Here is an 18,575-nt window from a genome sequence, read left to right as displayed (position 1 = left end):
TGTCCCGGTTGCCCCTCTTCCAGGCCAGCTCTCTGCTGTGGCCAGGGAGTGCAGTGGAGGATGGCTCAAGTACTTGGGCCCTGCACCCCATGGGAGACCAGGATAAGTACCTGGCTCCTGCCATCGGATCAGCGCGGTGCGCTGGCTGCAGCGTGCCAGCCACAGCGGCCATTGGAGGGTGAACCAACAGCAAAGGAAGACCTTTCTCTCTGTCTCTCTCTCTCACTGTCCACTCTGCCTGTCCAAAAGAAAAAAAAAAGAGCATTCAGTGGTTGCTCCTACCCACTCGGTGGCCTGAGCAGTGGGCGCTGCAGACCAGTCCACAGTGGCGGGCTCAGTGCTTCAGTCTTCAGTGGGGAACTGCGGAATGGGCACAGAGGGCACCTGCATACCTTCAGATCAGTCTGCAACCTCAGGCTGGGCAGAAGTGAACTCGGGCATCCGTTCACCCCGGAACTCCTCCTTGGTCACAGCTTTTTCAGCCGCGGCCTGCTCTCCTTTTTCAGTCTCTTCAGATCTCTGCAGAAGTAGAGATCAGACATGGCCTCCCAGGGCTTTTCACGGGAGATGGTACCACGCTTACACAGAACCTCCTGGGCCAGCATCCACCACATCAGACCCACTGAGTGGGCTTCCTTGCTGTTGCGTGGGATGGCAATGTCCACGTAGCCCAGAGGAGAGTCTGTGTTACACAGAGCAATGGTAGGCAGGTTCAGATGAGATGCTCTGTGGGAGGCTTGCGGTCAGCCCTGGGGTCAGTAACCACCAGAAGCCGTGGTTCCCGGAAGGCTGCCTGGATCTGGTTAGTGAAGGTTCCAGGTGTGAAGCAGCCAGCAATGGGAGTAGCTCCAGTGGCAGCAGCAAACTTCAGCACAGCCCTCTGGCCTGTGTTTCTGGAGGATGTCACACTGACTTCAGCAAGGTTTTCAAGGGCTACCATGGCAAGAGCCGCCAACAGAGGTTTCTCCCATCACGTTTACTTGCGTAGATGCACTGTTCCATTTGGAAGTCAAGGTCGCTGCCCCTGGGTGGTTTCCTGCTGCAAGGAATTTGAGGACCTCCCCCTCCTTCATTTGTAGGACATCAAGGGCTGGGGACATTGTGACAGCTTCCCTTAAGTTACGCCAGGAATCAAGAACAATGCCGAATGGACCCCTCGCCAGGGAGCATGGAAAGATTCCTCATAGGCTCTGTCCACAACCAATATCGGAAGCCAAAAAGAGCTTCCTGAAAAGCTGTTCCCTTCTGAGGCACCAAGTGTTGCTTCTCTACTTGTGCTAGTGTTTTCTTTCTTTGGTTCCTGAATGCTAATGCTGCTGTGATTTGTAGCTGAAGGGTTGTCTTTATATCTACACATTCATTATCTGAAAGTCTGGTTGTCAATGTTACTGAAATCCAACGATACAGATTCTAGAAAGACCTGAAGGTGTGTTAAACGTAAAGATTCTTGTTTCAACAAGAAATATACAATGTGGATTTTAGGCTTAGGATTAAACACAGATCCTTAATTGGCTTTAATATTATTATTTAGTACACATGTGGGTCCCCCACCACCAAGGTAAGCCATATATTGGAATATTTTTGGCAGAATGTGCTAGAAAAGAGAGTTGGAAATTTATGAAAGTCAGAGCTTTAAATCATCTACAAATATAGTCAGCTTCCAGGATGTAATGTCAAGATAGTACCTCTAAAATTTTCATTGTTGTTTAAGGATTTAGTCAGACAGCTCCTATTCACATTAATATATGTAGCTTCCCATTCACCACTGTGGGAAATTTGAAATTAAGCACTGTGAAATATTGCATTGATTATGCAAAACCCCTGTCAAGGCTGTGATGGATTTTTTACATATTTTATGACATTATTTGGTCTGGACTTTTGTGTCCTTGCTGGCCTCAGTTACATTTCTTGTCAAATTGCTTTAATCAATTGTCGCCATTCAGTCAACCTTGTGTCCAAAAGAGTCTGAAAATAAGTAGATTGTGCAGTGTGGATATTGATTAAATTACACACGAAGATCTCTGACCTCTCCAACCACCACTCAGAGCAGTCGGGAAAACTTAGCCACTCACAGCACACACAGCAGTTTTACTTAGGGAGCATCAAATAGCACAGACGCAAGCTTGGGGTTCCTCTGCCATTTATACTTTCCTCAGTCCTAGGAAACGTGAAGCAGCTAACTTTTTAAGCTGCAATATAGGAAAAGTTTGGAGCTACAAGCTACAATCTTGAATATATGTTGAGTCAAATTAATTCTCTAACTTAAAAAATAAATTATTAGAGGACTCCTTTTTAAATTAAGTATGGTGGATACTAGGAAGACTGAATCCTTCAGATTTCTGTGAGTAGACTACCCCACAGTTATGAGAAGCATGATTCTAATCCTGGCTATAATTTATTAGGAAATCATCATCCAAGACAACCAATACAGTGCCTTTTGTGCCTCATGGTTACTGAAGCAGTAACAATAGTGATACATTAGCAACCACGTTTCTAATTCACTAAGGACATACCCTATGCAGCCTCTCCCCCGCCCCCACTTTTTACATGAAGTACTTGAATTGGTTGCTCTCTGGGGTTCCATTTCAGCCCTAACATTGTAAGATATTTTGTTCTGTGATTAACTGGCCATCTTGTCTTTTATATGATCCCACCTGCTAACTCACATGTATCCTGTCCCTCATTCCCAATAAGAAAACATCCAAAATATTTTATGGGTAGATTTTAAGTGTTTTATTTTAAAATCAACTGAAATGAATACATGAAGAAAGAATCAACTCACATTTCAGAAGCAGAGAATGATATGTTGATTTTTAATTGTTTAAATTTATTTGAGACAGAGCTTCCGTTAACTGATTCACTCCCCAAATGCCCACAATGGCCAGGGCTCGGCCAGGTGGAAGCTAGGAGCCATGAACTCAATCCCGATCTTCTACATAGGTTGTGGAAACCTGAATAGTTGAGTCATCACTACTCCTTGGCAGGAACTGGGAATCAAATCAAGACACCAACGTAGGAAGTAGGCTGCTTGACCATTAGGCTAAATCCTCACACCTGAGAATGATATTGAAGCGACACTATAACTTGAAAAGTTTTTGATTTGTCTCAGACTATGAATATTTTGCTCCTACTATGATTGTGTTTAGAACACAAGCATCCATATTATATTATATCCCACGGCCTGAGCAAGCCATCATGTAGAATATAATGATTCGAAGGAAATGATGCCATGAAATCCGTAAGAAAATTGTTCTTTTCACCTTTGTTAATCTGAATACTATGCTCCTGCCTTTGGGCATTTTCTCTAAAAGGCTCTTGCCCTCCGCATTTGCAGGTGGAGAGAATCCAATCACAGTGAGAATAGCAAACCTAAGAATGTATCAGGCATGATTCTGAAGTTCTGAAAAACAGTTCCCAGGTAGATAAAGTTGTCATTCCCTCAGAAAGAGGAGCAAGTAGAAAGTGTGATGAAGCCAAAAAAACAGCTACACCCTCTGCCACTGTGATGGGAAGACCTCTCTTTAGAGACTGATTCTCACCGAGTTCATCCATTCATTCATTCATTCACGCGCTTCTTTAGCACTGTGTAACGCTGCCCTCCAGTTCCTCAATGGTCCCTTCCCAGAATGACTCCCCATTCTCCTACCCACCCCCCATTCTCCCAGGAGAGCTGAGCTGCACAAAGCCAGGGCCTGAGGTTCTGAGCCCACTTCGTGACATCCTCACGTCCTCATGTGCATTTTGCATAATTACCCTTTGCCTGCTCCCCGTCAGAGATCCCCAGAGAAGTCAAAGTGGAAACCAATTTTCTCCTTGGATTTCTGTGCTCCTGGGGAACTTCATCTTGAACGATTTTTTTAATTAGACAGCCTTAGTGCTGGAGTTTCTGAAATTCCATTTCTTGTTGTGGCTGACTTTTTTCAGGGCTCACAGAGACAGCTGCAGAGCTTAACCTGCAGACTTCTGCAAAGATCCCTGCTGATTCCATGACCTGTCCAAGACCGGCTGATTTCCTGGCCAGCCAGGTCCTTTCTAAGTGAACAGCCAGTCACGCTAAAAGGGAGGTTGGCATGGAGGCCAAGTGTCCACCAGGGACTCACACACGGCCTTCAAATCACTGTTTTTCTGCAACTGAAGGTGAACCTGAAGCCAAGCTTAAAGGAAAAACCTTTTTCCTAGTTTTTAGGCTATTTATGACATCCTTCCTCCCCACTGGCTCTAGCTGTTACCTTTATTTCTGGAACTGAATTAAATAAGATACTCTTTCATAGGCACTTCCCTAAGGTTAAGATGAAGTAACCTGTTTAATAAGTATTTCATTAGGAAGAATAGAAAAGGTAGACTGAGAAATTCCAGTAAAAGTTTGTTATATAATTTTAAATCCTTTAGAATAACGTCACAATATCCTGCTTAAAAAAAAAGATCAGTCCTTTGTGGAAGATGTTATTAGTGGAGTCCTTGAAGCAAATGGTGGAAAATGGCTTTTTCATTACTTCAAAGGCAATATTAAAGGACCATGAAATTCAAAGCTCCTGGTTTTATCACAGACATTTTTATGTCAGGATTGAAACATTTTCCTACTCAACATTCCTCTAACTACTGTAGTTTTATAGGAAAGAATTGTTATAATTGGCCTGGATCATAGTATGATTATTAAATGATAGGCATCAATTAAACTTATATTTAAATTGAAGAATTCACATCAGATAAGAGGAAACTATGAATATAATTAAATGCGTAAAATGTATAATCTGCTTTGGGAGTACACTTTAAACCTATTAAGAGGATAAAACATGATTATTTGCTGGAATATAAGCTGTCACAAAAATTCTTCCACCTATTTCCTCCCTAGTCACTGTCACTAAGCAAAAATAAAATGTTTCATACATACTCTCCTTAATCTCAATATGATTAGCTGGCGCTTTATACCGGTTCTCATGTTGAAGCTGTATCCTGTAGGAGTCAGAAGAGCCAGAGAAAGTTGGAGGTGATAACACAGGGTCGCTCCTGGGCAAAGGATTCCTCCACGGACACGCTCGTGTTCCCCAGAGTCAGCGTCTCGTTTCCCAAAACCTTGCCTTTGTGCTGTTGTCATAGCACTGCCATGAATGCAGTAACATAATCATGGTGAGTTTATTAACCACTTAGTAGCTTGACATTTGTGTGCACTCATTGCTTTCATCAACACAAAAAAGTGTGAAAACCTATCAAACAGCATCATGTATAGGTTTAAAGTATTTTTTTTATCTTTGGATACTCAAAAGAACTAAAAAAAAAAAAAATCAGATTCAGGGAGGGTGTTTTGGCACAGAGTTATACCATCACTTGGGACACCTGCATCTCACGTGGGAGTACCAGGGACTGAGTGTCAGCTACTTTGCTTCCCATCCAGCTTCCTGCAGATATGCCCCAGAAGGCAGTGAGGACAGCCCACTTACTTGGGTCTCTGCCTCTCATATGGAGCTCCTGGTTCCTGGCTTCAGTCTCTTCCAGCTGTTGGGTCATCTGAAGAGTGAACCAATGGCCGGCGCCACGGCTCACTAGGCTAATCCTCTGCCTTGCGGCACCAGCACACTGGGTTCTAGGCCCGGTCGGGGCGCTGGATTCTGGCCCGGTTGCCCCTCTTCCAGGCCAGCTCTCTGCTGTGGCCAGGGAGTACACAGGAGGATGGCCCAAGTGCTTGGGCCCTGCACCCCATGGGAGACCAGGAAAAGCACCTGGCTCCTGGCTCCTGCCATCGGATCAGCGCGGTGCGCCGGCTGCGGCGGCCATTGGAGGGTGAACCAACGGCAGAGGAAGACCTTTCTCTCTGTCTCTCTCTCTCACTGTCCACTCTGCCTGTCAAAAAAAAAAAAAAAGAGTGAACCAATGGGTGGAAGATCTCTTTCTATCCATCGCTTCTTCTCCCTCTCCATTCACCACTCTGCTTTTAAATCTATCATTTTAAAATGTCAGATTCACAGATTTTAATACTAATGCTTGCTTAAGGCAAACAAACAGAAAACAAAGACCACGGAATGATTCTCTCACGGTTTTCACACATGTCTTCACTTGGAAATTCTTGAAAACTGGCAAGTTCTTCACTGTTATTCTATCTTTTCATCCAATTCTAGAATATGAGCAAGTACCTTTTCTCCGTATTTGTAAAAAATGTGTTCCCTGCTGGCTGTGCCCTAACCATTGCCAAGTGTCCATTGGAGTTGACCCTACACCAGCCACAGGATAGTGAGCTGTTAGCCTACATCTCTCAAGGCAGTCCTCTTCTTGCCATCGCTATTGCCCAAGGGTGATTATGTGAGCTGATTCTAGAATGAAACCTGGCTTCCTGTTTTATAATAAAGGTAGAAATCTGCCTTCTACCCCTCTAAGCCCACTGCACCTGATCTGGAGACAAAGGTATGTTTCTTGGGTTCCAGCCACAGCCCTCTAATGAGCCCCGGGAAGCCAGCCGGGGTGAAGTTGGTCCAGAGTGGATGAGGGAGAAGGGAGGGCTGCAGGAAATGGAACTGAATCTAGAACCACGGCACCGTTTTCCCCACCACTTCCCTCTCAGGTACCTGAGCCAATTAATTCCCTTCATGATTTAGGCTTGATTGAGGCTTGAATTGTAATGCAAGGCATCCTACTAGGCACACAATTTGGCATTTAGCATGGTGGTGTTTTGCATATAACAGATCCTAAAATATTGACCTAACTACATCTCACTAAGCAGCACAATGAGGAAACCCCTCTTTTTCTGTGGTTGGAAGTGGCAACTCTTATTGCACAGTCACAAAATAACTGTCTACATGATTGCCTGTTGTACCTTACAACAGAATTCAAGTGCCAACACAGATTGTAGCATTTGGTGATTGAGTAGAGCAAATTGTAGCTTTCACTAAAATCCTTTAAGAAAGAGACAGGCTTGGCCTGAAACTAACCAATCTGAGTGGAAAGAAGAAAAGACAATATGGCTTTTCTAAATGAAGCTTTCTCTACAAGTGGCTTTCCTTCCTCAGGGGATAGAAGTCTGCTCATCTGGACACTGGTGTGTTGAAAAAAAAAATTCTCTGCTCCAAGGTAAGGTTATTTGGAGCAAAAGCAGGTGTCTGTGGGAAACCCAATCCTTAGTCCTCTCCAGGTAAAAGCACTTCCCACAGAATCCCAGGCCTAGAATTTGGGTGTTGTTCACACCAAGGGCAAGCTGCAAGCTCCTGGAATCACATATATTGGACCCCAAAGGGATGTGGGCTCGGAAAGAGAATTCTCCTCAATGCCCGTCTTTGATGTGACCCTACAAAACAAAGCGTACAACATGTCCCACCCACAGGCGGCACAAGGTCCTCGGGACTGGTCTACTAAACACCTTTCAAGGCAAGAGCTTTCAGTATTCCTGGTCAGCAGGATGTGAGATGTGCTAGAGACCAATGACCACTCTATGTTGCTTCCTCTTCTCCTTTATTTAAAACTCTATTTTTGGACCCATTAAAAGTGTGCGTATTTAAGTTTAATGTTTGACCCACTAGAATCGGGCATATCTAAGAGTACCATGTGAGGTTTTGATACAAATTTTCAGATCGAGGTAAGCACTTCTATCTCCTCAAATGTTTATCATTTCTTTGTGCTAAAAACATTCAAAATCCTTTCTCCTGCAATTTTCCAAAATACACAGTACACTATCATTATTGATACTCAACCTACTGTGCAACAGACCAACAGAACTTATTTGTCCTCCCTAACTACAGTTTAGTACCCAAGGAGCAGCCTTTTCTCATACCCCTCCCCCCTGCCATTTCCCCAGCCTCTGCTAACCATTGTTTACCCTCAGCTTTTAAAAGACCAGTTATTTCATTTCCACATGTGAGTGAGATCATGCAGGGTGCATCTCTCTCTGCCTGGATTATTGCTCTTCTCCTGTTTTAAAAATTGAAATTGTGCCACAGCTTGCCGTTCTCTCTCCAGAATTGTACATCTGTGAGTGCAGATGATGAGTAACTTACCATGTAGCCACTTGTTGCTCACCACTAGGAGTGAAATCAGAATTTTAGAAAATGGGATTTCTTCCAGAAATCTCACATGCAAGTTTTGATAACTGGAAGAAACTTGATTGTCTCCCTTCTGTTGGTGGTTCTCAATTTTGGTTGCACAGTTGAACCATCTGTGGACTTCTGAAAAGTCCTCAGGCCAGGCTGTTCCCATAGCAATGAAATAAGAATCCCTTGGTGTGGGTCTGGGCTGCAGGCAATTCCAAGGTACAGTGTAGTAGAGAACCATTGCTTCCATTTAGGGGTGGGGATTTGGAGAGCTTTTGTATGGGGAGGGTGAGGTGGGGATGGATATTGGGTAGCAGTTGACAGCAGTGGATCTTTTTGCTTGTCCTCATTTCTCCCTTCCTTTGGTTATAATCCGTGCTCCCAACTGGCTCCACCCTGCCCTTAGTTGGTCATAGGAACAGACAAACATTGCTATAGGCATTGATCCAGGACAGGGACTACACCTACTATATGTGTGTGTGTGTGTGTGTGTGTGTGTGTGTGTTTACATACATAAACTATATAAACTTATAGTTTACATACATAAACTATACATCCATATATAGACTCTGGATTTTGTTTTACAACCATGAAAGAAAAAAAGGAAGAAGAATGTGTAATGCTCATTGTTGCGGGACAAGATGAATTTCCAGAGTAGACTAGACTGTAGAGACTATAAGTAAAAACATGTGCACAGAATACGCCATCTCTGAAAGCTACCCTCCCTCTGAATGAAGACAGTAAATTCCTTTTATTGATTAAAACTGTTTGAATTGATTTAGCTTATACATGTAATATATATTATATTTATATTATTATATATTATATTTTATATATATATATATATATATATCTCTCCTAACTCATAGGCCCTGCTACGCAGAATTAGTTAGAGTTCTGCTCAGATTCCCTGGATTTCACTTTCCATTTTTCTGACTCATTTCTTGTACCCATTTTGCTTCCAGTCACTTGTATCCATCACGATTTTCAGAGGTCTGCTTCTTTTCTCAAACAGCCTAAAGTGCCTTAGATGTATACCCTTCTCAAGGCAGGCCTGAGCCAGACACCTGCCCGTGTATGACGACAAAGCCCAGCCTCCTTGCCTGGACAAATCCTGAGCCATGGGTTATTCCAGGGCTCCCCTGAGAGCTACTTTTGCCAGCTGCTTCTTCCATTCTTTGTCTGATTTATCCCACTGGTTTGCCAGTTTCCTATGGGAGGAATTCCTAGAGAAGTGCCTGGAGCAAAAATTCCCAAGCTAAAGCAAGTGCTCATCTCCACTGGGTGCTGGGCTCTGCAGAAAGCACCTAGTATGTGCTTGATCACTGTCTCTGCAACTGATCTTCTCTGAAAACATCAGCGTATCAATTGTCTGCCGCTGCTTTGTGTTCCCAGTGTAGTACCGCAAGCTATGTGGTCATAGGATGGATGATAGAATCTGAGTTTAGAACCGAAGTCCAGAAAGACCATGTGGCAGACCAGTGATAAGGACACTGAAGCCCACTGAGGTTCCATGGCTTATCCCATGGCACATCATCCCATGTCCTCATGGCAAGGCCAGGATTTGATGTCGGTGCTACTGTGTGCGTCATAGGCAATCTGTCTATTGCTGGACCCAACTGGATTGCAATCATCTTACTCAAATCACGTTTTCTCTATGTAGAGACAAATTCATTGCCTTTGTAACATTTAGAAGCATTTCCCAATAGCTGAATTATCAAAGCTGAATATTATCTATATGAATAGATAAACCTAAGTCAGTGATTCTTAAACATATAGATCATGAAGTTAATTTCTGAGCCACAGAATAACTTAGGACAGGAAGAAATATTAATCAAGAAGATAAAGGAATCAGACTATGTTCTTACATTTTTCCTGAGCACATAGTAGGTAGTCAAGAAATGGTTGCTGGCCAGCGCTGCGGCTCAATAGGCTAATCCTCCGCCTGCGGTGCCGGCACCTCGGGTTCTAGTCCCGGTCAGGGCGCCAGATTCTGTCCCGGTTGCTCCTCTTCCAGTCCAGCTCTATGCTGTGGCCCGGAAAGGCAGTGGAGGATGGCCCAAGTGCTTGGGCCCTGCACCCGCATGGGAGACTAGGAGAAGCACCTGGCTTCTGGCTTCAGATCAGCTCGGTGTGCCGGCCACAGCGGCCATTGGAGGGTGAACCAACCGCAAAGGAAGACCTTTCTCTCTGTCTTTCTCTCTCTCTCATTGTCCACTCTGCCTGTCAAAAAAAAAAAAAGAAAGAAATGCTTGTTGATTGTAGTGAGACTCACAGGGGTGAGTGGAAAAGATGTTTCTAATGTCAATAGTAAAGAGTTGGACACACCTGAATTATGCTGGGGCAGAGAAAATGGACCATGTATAGAAGACAGCAAGGAGTGGCAACTCTCCCAACTTCTGTTTGGAACTAGAACTCCAGCAGTCGAGAAACCTTAAGTTTGTTTTGGGGTTGTGTAGCTGGCATGAGGAGACAGATTTTACCCTGTTGGGGTGTGTGCGGTGGTGGCAGTGGTCTATACTTCTAACAGGACCTCATATAAGTATCTGAACTCAGATCAAGGAAGGGACTTGGCTGGCTGCTGTGTTCCAGCATTTTCAATGAGATGCAGAACCTCACTCCCTGGAAGGCAGCAGAATGATGGCAAATGTATTTAAAGAGATGGCCAAGCCTGCTGAATTGTGGAGACCTGTGAAAGCTGGGAACAGAGCCAGTGTTACCTTTAGTCTTTACCTTCTGGGGATTGTCTGTCCACTGGGCTCTTTGTTGATAACATTATGGATTTTCCTCGAAAAAAGGATTTTTATTTAAAGTAAATATAAATAAAGGCTTAAGTACTCCAGGAGTTTAGTATATAAATGTAGAAGCGACTTTATAGTGATCTCAAAGGCTTTGTCATCGGGTTCATATGAGTCTGGATGTGGTTTCCATCAGGCCTGCTGGAAAGCATCATCGAATGCCTATCTTTTAGTGGAGGAGAACCTGGGGAAGACTCTGTTCTGAAAAGATAGAGAAGATATTCACACACACATATGGAGTATTAAAGATTGCATCAATGTGAACTTTAAGTGCATTTTCAGAAATGCCCTTTCTTTTTTCCTTTTAATGCTCTGAATCCCAGACTAAGAAGATAAAGTGCCTGGGTGGCAGCATTCTGAAATCCTCCTGCTTGTCCAACTTCCATAGTAAAAGAAAAGCCTTAAGAAGAATTGGGGGTGTTTGCTCTGAAATTAAGCTTTGTGAAGTCATTTAGTGTATTCCAGGTAACCCTTAATCTGCTTTTAACCTTATCTCACATAAACTTCAAAACCACCTCTTAAGCAGTGTCTCACATATAAGTAAAACATTTATACAATAAGATCATCTTCCACAAAGTAACAGCAAGGAGTTTAAACCAATGTTACTCAAGTCCAAAGGGATAGGAAAAATGAATGTGTATGTAAGGCTAACAAACAGAAAACTTCAATTCACAAGAATATTTTTCTAAAACCTTTTCTTACAGTTATTGTTATTTGTAAGAAAATTAATTCTAAACTTTGGATTTTGTCATATCCTGAGAGGTGACGGCAGCATCTTTTTTTATTTTTGACAGGCAGAGTGGACAGTGAGAGAGAGAGAGACAGAGAGAAAGGTCTTCCTTTACCGTTGGTTCACCCTCCAATGGCTGCTGTGGCACGCGCATTGCAGCCGGCACACCACGCTGATCCGAAGGCAGGAGCCAGGTGCTTCTCCTGGTCTCCCATGGGGTGCAGGGCCCAAGCACTTGGGCCATCCTCCACTGCCTTTCCGGGCCACAGCATAGAGCTGGCCTGGAATAGGGGCAACGGGGACAGAATCCGGCGCCCTGACGGGGACTAGAACCCAGTGTGCTGGCGCCGCAGGCAGAGAATTAGCCTATTGAGCCGCGGCACTGGCTCCAGCAGTATCTTTAAAACCAAATACCATGTGGTCAGTCCAGGTAGAAGGGTTGCTGTTGGCCATAGGTGTTCCTAGCACACTGGGTTTACCTCAGGTTGCAAGATGTTTAGGAGCCTGACAGGTCCAGGTGTTCTTTGAGAATGTTTGGTAAACTGAAAAAAAGTTTCACCCTGAAAGTTGACTAAAGTAAAATTCCATATATGGACTCTGTTTTTCCATCAACTGTTGTTTGAAAATGGGTTGTTTGAGTTAGTCTGCAGAAATCTTCTGACTTGTTTACTCAAGGTACAATTTTCATTCTCAAATATGTAGACTAGGGAAGAACAAAGATGATACGACTGAGAGTCTGAAGGCTCTGTGCTGTTAAGGTCACACTTGCAGAAGAATTAGGTGCATTCTTGAGCTAAGAGATGATTAAGATACATGGGATAGGGATATACGTAAATGTTTAGATGAAAAGGCGAAAGATTGAAAGCAATTATCTTTACCTTTTCAGCAAAGTAGGAGCCAATATGAGGAGAGGTGAGAAAAAACTAAAAATAGAGCTAATGTTACTAACACCAGGTGCTGTTATTAAACACTTTGCATAAAAATGTCACCTACTGCTTATTGCAGGACTTCTGGAAAATTAGTATTGTTTTATGTTCTACAAAAAAAAAAAAAAAAGTGGGGGGGCACCTGAGGATTTAAGAAGTTAAGTTGCTTACTATAGGCCAAATAGTATACAAAATACAATATTGTTGGCCACCAAATCTTGGTTCTCTTCCCTGTGCCATTGTACTGCTTTTTTAAAAATATGAGAGACAGAGCTCTCATCTACTAGTTCACCCCACAAGGGCCCACAACAGCCAGGGCTGGCCCAAAGCTGAAGCCAGGAGCCAGGAACTCAAACCACATCTCCTACTTGCTTAGTAGCAACCCAAACACTTGAGCAGTCTCTGCAGCCTCCCAGGGTCTGCATTGCCAGGAAGCCAAGGTCAGGAGCTGGAGGCAGGTGTGGAACCCAGGCACTCTGATAGGGGATGTAGGCATCTTAAACACTCAGCTAAATACATGCCCCCATTTACTTGTTAATTTTCAAATCGGTGGGAATGAACTTGGGAAATCAGAAAGAGCCAGGAAGGTTTCGGTCACTGCAAGGAGTGAAACTCACAGCCAGAGGAAGGGAGCAAAGAATTGTCCAACAGTCTGAGCACTGGCTCTGAGGTTCTGAGCACAGAGAGTGATATTACAGTGGAGCCTCTCTGGATGATGAAAGTCCCTGTGCAGAGTCAGTACCCAAAGTGAGAGCTTTCGAACTGCTGGAGATATGGAAATAACTAGAATGGTCCAAGGAGCACCTGTGTCACTGTTGTACCCAATACCTACAACACAGGCAAAAAACTGTATTGCTGGTACCATGAAAAAGGAAAATACAGGGCCAAGCCTCCTAGACTTTAATTCTGTAGTTTTCACATTTTAATGCCTCAAAACCGGAATGCATTCTTAAATGGGTGGCATCTTCTGTCACTAGTGGCCACATAGCTGTCATGATGTAGTAGTGATTCTGCATGTTCTTGAACTTGGTCATGGCTGTCTGTGTTGTCTTCACTACATTTGGGTTATGTTCATTGGGGGTACTGTGAGTATCAAGTTTTACTGCCATTTGAAATGTCTTCTAAAAAATACTCTGATTCTCAGTTTAAAAATCATATCCATAAAGGCACAGAAATAGTGCTGTGAGGCATGATTAGCAAAGCCTGTGAATAAAGCAAATCTTTATATTAATGGAATAACTAGGACCACAAGTCGATTTGTGTGTGGAAGGCAGCCACCCAAGTATCTCCCATGACTTGTGTGCACAGGTAGATGCAGCGAGTTATGTTTGTTATGAAAAAGGATTGCTTCCCTCAAGTCAAGCAATGTAACCATGGTAGGAGAAACTGCCAAATTCCTGAGAACAGATAGGTAGATTCCAATTCTCTCTGGCTGCATAACAAATCATTCTAAAAGTAAATGGCCTAAAGCAACAGACATTGTTTTATCATCTCTCACAGTCTCTGTGAGACAGGAATTGGAGAAGGGCTTGTCTGGGTGGTCTGGCTCAAAGCTCAAGGTCTCTCCTGCAAGGGCGGTTCAAAAGGACCCAGACATGCAAAGGCTAGGAGCTGATGCCCCAGAGGCTGGGCGGGCATCTTCTCTGTATGTGAGACTTCTCTGCACGGGAGACTCTAGGCTTGGAAACATCTTGGCAGTCCCAGAGCTGTCAGACAGTTCACCTGGCAACCGAAGGCTTCCGGAGCAGGCATCCTCTGCACAAGTTGGAAACTGGATTACCTCTGACGAGTATTTTCCAGAGCCATGCGGTGCCACTTCTGCCACGTTCTCTGGCTTACAAGCGAGTCAGAAGGCTATCCAGATCCAAGGAGGGGTATTCACTTCACCTCCTAACTAGGGAATAGCAAGTTTCTCAAAGACCATATGGTCTGGGAGACACTGTTGCGGCTGTATTTGGAAGATACAATCTGCTACGAGATGAAAAAAAATGTCAGAGCAACAAGAAGCTGGCACTGCCAGCTCATGCACTGTGCTGGACTTCACCACAAAGCACTGAACTTCCCCTGCACTTCCCGCTGACAGGACAGAAGCCATTGAACTTCCAGCAAAGAGTGATTGGGTCAGGAAAAAAACACGATGCTACATGGTTATGCTGATTCTTAAACCCCAGTGTTCTTGAAATATGTTATCAATTCTAAAGATATGAAAGAGGCAAAATTTATTATTGGAAATTACATGTCTTCTGTATCTAAAGAAGCCTAGATTAGGTCATTTAGTAAGTTAAAATAAGGATTCTAAGTGATAAGCAAACACTACGTCATGCTTTAAGTGGGCAGGAACTCCAGGGAGATGCCTGAAAAACAGAGCCCCACCTATTTTCAGAGGCTGTGCCCTGTCACCACGTAGGTGATTCCTCTCTGGTCAGTCTTCTCCCTTTTCCTGGTGAAGCTCCTGCCCAGTCTTCCCGACTCCCTGCAGGGCCTGCCAACTCCTCAACTTCTGTTAAGATATTTCACTGTCACTGAGAGAGAGGTGGGGTATAGACGCAGCATGCAGGACAGATCTTGCTTTGTCTCATTTTCCAACTGGGATTTTTGAAGGTTTGAAGTGATGAACACGCTTCACAGCTTAAAAACAAAAATGTCAGTTATCGCAGTATCCCACACACTTCCACACTCAATCATACAGCATCCCATGAATTAGCCATCCTCCATTCATTCAGCTGATGCCTATTTGTTGAGTGTTTTCTAGATTTCTGGTGCTGTGTGATTTGAGCCAATGGCTGTTCTTTTACTTCATGGAACTTCTGAGTTGGTTAGAAAGAAGTTCAATAAATTTTGTAATTATGAATTTAAAATTGATGAAAAATTATGGATGGTATGCAAGAATGATGGGGTGAAATGATTTTGATGGGGCAATTTAACAATTTTTAAATCTTTTTAAAGTATGTTTTGGGGTTGGTGCTGTGGCGTAGTGGGTGAAGCCACCACCTGCAGTGCTGGCATCCCATATGGGCGCTGGTTTGAGTCCCGGCTGCTCCACTTCTCATCTACCTCTCTGCTATGGCCTGGGAAAGCAGTGGAGGATGGCCCAAGTCCTTGGGTTCCTGCACTTGCTTGGGAGACCCGGAAGAAACTCCTGGCTTCCGGCTTCGGATCAGTGCAGATCTGGTGTTGTGGCCAACTAGGGAGTGAACCAGCAGATGGAAGACCTCTCTCTCTCTCTGTCTGCCTCTCCTTCTCTCTCTGACTTTCAAGTAAATAAATAAATCTTTTTTAAAAGTACGTTTTATCATACTTATTTTCTTAACCTATGCAGGCCAAATTTATGACTGAGTTTCCTTAGCATTAATTATGTGATATGATTCTCTTAGCAGTTACTGAAAATAACACTATTTAATTACTGAGAAATACTACACATGCAATTTCTCATTAATTCTCATAACTCCATGAAAGAATTGCTGTTATCATTGTCCATTGTAGTGGACACCAACTGAGATACAGAGACAAGGAGAGACTTGTGCAACCGAAGTCACTGCAGATGGCCGCACTTGAGAGCCTGTGCTTTTATCGTATGAGTTACTGATTGACCCCATACATGCACCATGATACTTTTATATTTTGTAATTAAAGCTTGTATATGTTTTCAAAAGTTTTTTGGCTGTGACTTCTACTTTTTTCTGTCACTTCTATTGAGCTATAATCTACTCACTGTCATCTGTTGAACATTGTGGAGGTTATAAACGCTGTGATACCACCATGCAGAGGCAATATCAAACCAACACTGCTGAAAGCTTCCTCGTGTGCCTTCTCCTTCCAGCTGTTCATTTTCCCAAAGCCTGCACAACCGCTGGAGGGGCTGGAGTGGATCATGTAATGTGTTCTGTTTTATGCTTTGGTATCTGACTTCTTTCGCCAGCATCATACTTTCGAGATTCATCCATGCTGTAGCATATGTCAGAAATAGCAATATATTTTTAATGCTGAGTAGTATTCTATAGTATGTATTTATTCCAATTTGTTTATCTATTAACTCATTGAAGAACATATGGCTTGTTCCCAGTTATTGGTTACTGCAAATTAAATTGCTAGAAATGTGTGTGTGTATGTCTTTATGAGACTATCATATGTTCTCATTTCTTTGGGGCAACCACCCAGGAGAGGAATTACAGGTTTATATGGTAATTTTATCTTATATTTTTGTTAAAGCAGCTGCGCCATTTTATATTCCAACGATCAGGGATGCGTGTTCCTGTTGCTCCATATCATCACCAGCACTAGATATGATTGGTCATTTTTTTTTTAATGTTTGCTATTGTAGGGAGGGCATTTGGCCTAAGGTTGGGTAACTCGCACCCCACATCAGAGTGCCTGGGTTAAGGTTCTGACTTTATATCGGATTCTGGCTTCCTAGAATCTTCCTACTGCAAGGCAGCAGGTGATGGCTAAAGTAGTTGTGTCCCTGCCATATACTTGGGAGACCTAGACTGAGTACCCAGCTTCTGGCTCCAGCAAGAATCAGGCCTTGCTGTTCATTGTAGGCATTTGGGTATTGACCCACCAGCTAAGAGCAATCCCTCCCTCTCTCTCTCAAATAAATAACCAACCTCACAAGTGGGGTGATTTAAAAAAAATTCTTTCTGTTCTAGGGATATACATTAATATTTCTCCGTGGCTTTCACTTGTACTTTCTTGATGACCAGTGATACTGAGCATATTTTTACATACCTATTGGTTATGTCCATATCTCTTATGGTGAATTGTATGTTAAGTCTTTGGTAGATCTAGTGGGATTTTTTTCTCTTATTAGTGAGGTGGAAGAGTTTTCTTAAAAAGAAAATCTTCTGTATATGAGTTCTTTGTTGAATCTATTGTTAAAATTTTATCCCATTCTTTTTCTTTTTCATTTTTAAAAAAGATTTATTTTATTTATTTGAAAGACAGAGGTACTGAGAGAGGTGGAGATAGACAGAGAGAAGTCTTCCATCCTCTGGTTCACTCCCCAAATGGCCATAATGGACAGTGCTGAGCGTATCTGAAGCCAGGAGCAGGAGCTTCTTCAGGAACAGGAGCTTAAGGACTTGGGCCATCCTCTGATGGTTTCCCAGGTGCATTAACAGGGAGCTGGATAGGAAGTGGAGCAGCCAGGACTCAAACCAGTACCCATAAGGGATGCCAACACTGCAGTCAAGGGCTTTAACCCGTTGCGCCATAGCACTGACCCCATTTTTTCATTTTCTTAATAGTGTCTTTCAAAGAGCAAAATCTTAAATTTTCTTTCAGTCCAGACTATCAAAGTTTTCTTTTGTCACTCATGCTCTCTGTATTACATTCAAAAACATTTGCTTATATTCCAAGATATAAAGAATACGTTCTATATTTTCTTCTACAACTTTTATAATTTTAGGTATATAATAAAGATATTTTCCTGGTTAGTTTTTAATATGAGATAACAGTTGATAATTTTTTTAATTGTTGCTGTTCAGCTACTTTCTCCTACCAGTGCTCCCATATTTTTCATACCGACCCTCCTTTTTGACTTTGTCCCTAATATTCTAGGAAACCAGACAATCCAGTTGATTGGAGGAGACGGTGAGCAAGAGCCTGAGATGAGGATATTTTTAAATGCATGGGGATGCAAGGCATCTGTGTTGTGACCCAAAAGCCTGATTTTTGCTGGCTTTCAGAGTCTCCTGTTTGAGATGGTCACACCATAGGACCTCTGAAGAGGTGACACGCTAGCTCCTATGCTACAGTGTTTTATTAGCACTCACTTTGTGACCTAGAGTTGGTCAAACCCTAAGCCATATACTTTACTAACATAATTCTACACACTGCCTAGCATACTGTCAGCCATGTTACAAAGTAGTTGATAAGTTAAATATGTTCTAGTGACTGGCAGTGAATAGAAAGGACAGTTTTTCAGACTTCCTGCCTTTAAGAGTGGACTTGTATCTGCTGCCTTCGTGTGTTTTTGGTTATGCATACTCTATGTGTATTTGCTTATTTACATATGACATACATATGTCACTGAAGTAGCACTTCATTTATAACAAAAATGAAATTTGAATAGAATGAAATAAAATAAATCTCAGTAGACATAATATTT

General features: G+C 43.0%; 1 pseudogene; it reads right to left on the bottom strand.

Annotated features, from left to right (window-relative positions):
• Positions 1-222: 222 nt before the first annotated feature.
• On the bottom strand, positions 223-1,100 carry LOC138849768 (small ribosomal subunit protein uS2 pseudogene; annotated as a pseudogene).
• Positions 1,101-18,575: the final 17,475 nt, after the last annotated feature.

Source organism: Oryctolagus cuniculus, chromosome 5 (genome assembly GCF_051225735.1).
Source record: "Oryctolagus cuniculus isolate XC-2025 breed Fujian yellow rabbit chromosome 5, ASM5122573v1, whole genome shotgun sequence".
Classification (NCBI taxonomy): Eukaryota; Metazoa; Chordata; class Mammalia; order Lagomorpha; family Leporidae; genus Oryctolagus; species Oryctolagus cuniculus.
This window is presented reverse-complemented; position numbering and strand designations above follow the sequence as displayed.